The 4,820-nt window shown below is 44.9% G+C and overlaps 1 long non-coding RNA gene across 1 annotated transcript; it reads left to right on the top strand.

Annotated features, from left to right (window-relative positions):
• Nucleotides 1-667: 667 nt before the first annotated feature.
• Nucleotides 668-1,397, top strand: LOC123089459 (uncharacterized). Its single transcript, XR_006442292.1, has 2 exons — nt 668-927; nt 999-1,397. It is a non-coding gene; the product is annotated as an uncharacterized lncRNA (long non-coding RNA).
• Nucleotides 1,398-4,820: the final 3,423 nt, after the last annotated feature.

The following is a 4,820-nucleotide window of genomic DNA, read 5'->3' as shown; positions in this document are numbered from 1 at the left end:
AATAATATGGTGGTAGGCATCTATCTATGCAGAGGCCGGGGCAAACCCCTTTTTGAAAGAAAAAAATGTGCCATGCCCATATGGAGTCCCGCCGTAGGAGCACTTGTATCCAATGTTTCCATCAACTTGTCGCTGGCTGGGGATCTCGGCTCCGGCTACCGGCGAGTCCGAATCGCCGGAGGGAGAATGTTTGATTTTTTTTTATATTTTACATCTAAGTCGGTACTCTGAGCCATTTGATGCCAGCGCACCGTGATTCACACAATGATTAGGGAAATCTACAATGGATTAGCTGATTAGCGCCATCACTTAGTAGACATAAAAAGGAAAGTCCCACACGTGTAAATACCCTCTTGTAGATGATATGTTATCTTGCATGCTGAACCACAATCTTTTTTGAATAAGGACACCCAAAGAACATCTTTGATTTGATTAATTTAAGGAAAACAATAGCTAGTAGTACAATGGGTAGATCGATCAGTATCTCTATTCTCTATTATCTAAAAGAACCGTAAGGTTCCGTCTCCCCCCTTACGTCCTCTCCTGTTCGTCAAGCGTTTTGTTCCTCTTGGCGCGCACATGGGCCAAGCCCAGAAAACCCTGCCAGCCCACATGCCCCCTCGAACGTTCTACTCGCATCCCCCAGCCTCGCTAGGGTTAGCATCGATGCCAATCCCAGCCCGTCCTTCGCCTCCTCTGCCACTCCTCGCCCTCCTTTGGCGGACCTAGCCACCTCCGACCTTTGATCCGCTGCCGCCATCTAGACTCCTCCACACACCCAGCTAGCACGCCACCTGACGCCCTCATTGCCCACATGTGTCGGCCTCTCCGATCCCACTGTTGCGCCCGCCCTTGTCCTCGCCGGCGTTGCGGCCGGAGGACACGTTGGCCCCAGCTCCACCGCCAGCGGCAACGGATCTCAGGAAGGTTCTTCTCTAATCTTGTGCCCCAGCTCTTCCTCCTCTGTTTCCTTTTCTCTCACCCTCTCTCTTAAACAGCACGGCGGTGATGGCTCAGTGTAGGGCAGGCTGTGGCCATACGGTGTCACCACGCTAAGGACGAGATCTCTGCGCCTTTTCTAAGACGAGCTGGGCTGCGGGGGTGGTCGCCCAACGCCGAAAGGGAGGTGGCTGCATGTGGGGGAGAGGGCGCTGTGATGATCTTGTTCTGATCTAGCTATTCTCTATTCTGGAATAGGAATGGAGCGCAGGAGTGGTCACTATGTTCTCCAGTTCAGTTCATTGTTGCGACGTACAGCCCCAACCTAGCAAGAACATCTATCAGTATATTATGGTTTAGGAACGATAGAAATTCTGTCTGCAATAATCATTCGAAGGTGCTGCTTTACAATTTCTTCACGGTAATCTTATGCTACAACATATGTCTTGCTTATTTCACTTCCTACCAGTTTACTTGCTAGATTTTGAATTGGAGCTTACCGTTCACTGAGGCGAGAATACTATAATAACATGAATGTGCTAAAAGGAAATTAATATGGAAGTTTATTTGTAGCTGGTACACAAAATTGTAGGTGATATGCATTTATGTAATTCTTGCACTTTTTTTCTTTGTTTCAGAGATTAGTCTTCAAAATTTCTGAACACTATCGATGCATGCATGTCTTCTTTTTTTTCGATTTTTTTGTCATAGTGATATGTTTTCCTATTGTCTTGGAAATTATAGAGTCCTTGACTTGGACGAAGGGATGCTCTACTTGAGTGAAAAAGGCAAAATTAATAATAGAACTTGTGTGTGCGTGTGTTTGCTTGTATAGAATGATGACGATGATTTAAACGAATATGGTTTCCGACAATAAAATTCTGAATTATTCACTTGACCAAAATTTTAAGATAGCTAGCTGAATTTTTGTATATTAGATATATCGGCTGTCAGAAGTGGTAGGACATTTATGTGTCGTGAAGAACCGAGAGAGGGGGAGGGAGGGAGGGAGGGAGAGAGTAGTTCACCTATGAAAAACTGTTGATGTGCTGTAGATATACTAAAGATATATGTTATTTCCGTTGCAACGCACGGGTAATTGCCTAGTAAAATATAAAACTACATTGAACTAGCCTTCTTCCTCTGGCTGGAGGCCGCCCGCTGGAGATTAGAAATTACACTGAATCAACAGTAAAACAAAGTGACACTTGCAAATGTACCACATCTTAATTACATCACTCTCACCACTCTGTGTGCCAACCATCTGTCGAGGGAATATTCAGGAACGTAAGATGGTCAGTTCCGGGACCATGATCGGATGATCAATCTATGGCATGGCTTTCAACAGTTGCAGCAGGAGACGGATCCCTTCCCCAGCTGACGCGCCTGAAGCGTCAGGCTGCCGTGGCCAGTGTTTCTTAACGATTACGATGCCGGCCATTTGCTTCCGTGATTAGCTTTTGAAGACGGCGGAGGCACAGTCAATGGCACAACGGGGCACAGAACTTGGTGCCTAGCATGCGTCTAGGCTTTAAGCCCAGCCTTGCCCGTACGTGGAACATGGCATAATTGGAGAGTGTGGTGTGGCTTTCCTTTCTGCATGACGAGCGGCGAGTACGCCGGTGCTTGTCCATTCCACGGTGATGCCGCCGCTGCTGTCCGTCGGCGTGTCTCGTGTCGATTCGGTTGTATGTTTGCAGTCTCTTCGGCGGTAAAGAGGCAGCACTCACTACCTGGTGGTGAGGAAACAGCAAAAAGCCCAAGCACTGTCGGCTCATGTTTTTGAGTTGATGATTGTTACGTACCTCTTTGTATGCCCTCGGCTGGGTCTTGAACCTACGTGCCCTGGTAAGCAACATTATGTTTTCTTCATATTTGAGTTTGATCCATTGTGCCTACTCCTAGAGTAACTATGCAACTATTCATACTTGTCATCCAATTTTTTAAAATTTTTTTTAGAAAAGGAGGATGACAACATTATCGAGACACACAAAGGCCTGAGACAAGGAGATCTAATGTCTCTTATTTTGTTCAACATTGTGGTTGACATGTTGGCAATTCTCATAGGTAGGCAAAGGAGGCCGGTCAGGTGGGTAGCTTGGTGCCTAACCTAGTTGATGGGGGTGTGTCCATTCTGCAGTACGCTGATGATACAATCATCTTTATAGAGCATGACTTGGTAAAAGCGAGAAATGTGAAGCTGGTGTTATGCTTATTTGAACAATTGACCGGGTTAAAGATTAACTTTCATAAAAGCGAGTTGTTCTGCTTTGGTAGAGCCAAGGAGGAACAAGAGGCTTATAGGCAATTGTTTGGATGTGAATTAGGGGCTTTACCTTTTACTTACCTAGGTATACCCATTCACCATCCTAAGCTAACGAACAGAGAGTGGAAATGCATCGAAGATCGGTTCGAAAAGAAACTTAGTTGCTGGAAGGGCAAACTTATGTCTTATGGAGGCCGGTTAATTCTTATTAATTCGGTGCTCACGAGTATGCCGATGTTCCTACTATCTTTCTTTGAGGTTCCAGTTGGAGTTAGGAAAAGGCTGGACTTCTACCGATCAAGATTTTTTTGGCAGAGTGATGAACTTAAGAGAAAATATAGACTCGCCAAGTGGGATGTTATTTGTAGACCTAAGGACCAAGGGGGTTTGGGTATCGAGAATCTTGGGGTCAAGAACAGATGCCTGCTTAGTAAGTGGCTGTATAAACTATCAGTTGAGACTGACGCAACTTGGGCACAGATTCTCCGTAACAAGTATCTGTATTCCAAAACTTTGTCACATGTGACAGTGAGACCAACTGATTCGTCGTTTTGGAAGGGGCTTATGAGAGTTAAGGCAGCCTTCTTTAATAGAACAAAGTTTATTGTCGGTGATGGCAACGATACACGTTTTTGGGAGGACACTTGGCTTGGTGATACACCATTGGCACTCCGGTACCCAACCCTGTATCGTATTATCCATCGACGTGATGCGCTAGTTTCAACGATTATGCAGTTCATTCCCCTTAATATCCAGTTTCGGAGGGTGCTTGTTGGTGATAGATGGGAAGCTTGTCTTCATCTGGTGCGTAGACTGATAGAAGTCCAGCTAGCTCATCAACCCGATCAGTTGTGTTGGAAACTTACTAGGTCTGGACAATTTACCGTTAAGTCGATGTACATTGATGTTATTAACTCGAGTGTCATTCCTAGCTCCAAACATGTTTGAAAAGTAAAATTCCTTTGAAAATTAAAGTGTTTGTGTGGTTTGTTGATAAACAGGTCATTTTAACAAAGGATAACTTGGTTAAGCGCAATTGGACAAGATCTACTAGGTGTAGTTTCTGTGATCGGGACGAGACCATTAAGCATCTCTTTTTTGAGTGCCTGTTGGCGAGAATTCTATGGCGCACCGTGCAAATTGCCTTTAACATTACTCCTCCGAGTTCGGTCGGTTCGTTATTTAGAACGTGGCTGGATGGGATAGTGTCCGATACAGCTAGACACATTTGTGTAGGAGTTTGTGTGTTGTTATGAGCAATTTGGAACTGCAGAAATGATTTGGCTTTTAACAGAATAACTACTATTCAATTTTTGCAGGTTGTATTTCGTGCTACGGCGTTAATCCGTATGTGGTCCTTACTCACTCCGACGGAGGCCAGGGAGCGTTTGGTTACTGGATCTGTCCGGTGGGAGATGGTAGCGCAGGATATCTTCAACCGGTTTGAATGGCAGTCATGTAATAGGATAGGTGATTAGTTTTCCTATCTTTATTATGCCAGCCGGTTGTGGCTTTAAGGCCTTTTCTTTTTTTGGGCGTAGAGGCTCTATGTGAGCTCGCCTTTATTTTGTTTCACAACTCTAAGACATTGTTGAACTTATTTTATTTATAATTG

The sequence above is a fragment of the Triticum aestivum genome, chromosome 4B (genome assembly GCF_018294505.1).
Source record: "Triticum aestivum cultivar Chinese Spring chromosome 4B, IWGSC CS RefSeq v2.1, whole genome shotgun sequence".
In the NCBI taxonomy this organism is placed as follows: Eukaryota; Viridiplantae; Streptophyta; class Magnoliopsida; order Poales; family Poaceae; genus Triticum; species Triticum aestivum.
This window is presented reverse-complemented; position numbering and strand designations above follow the sequence as displayed.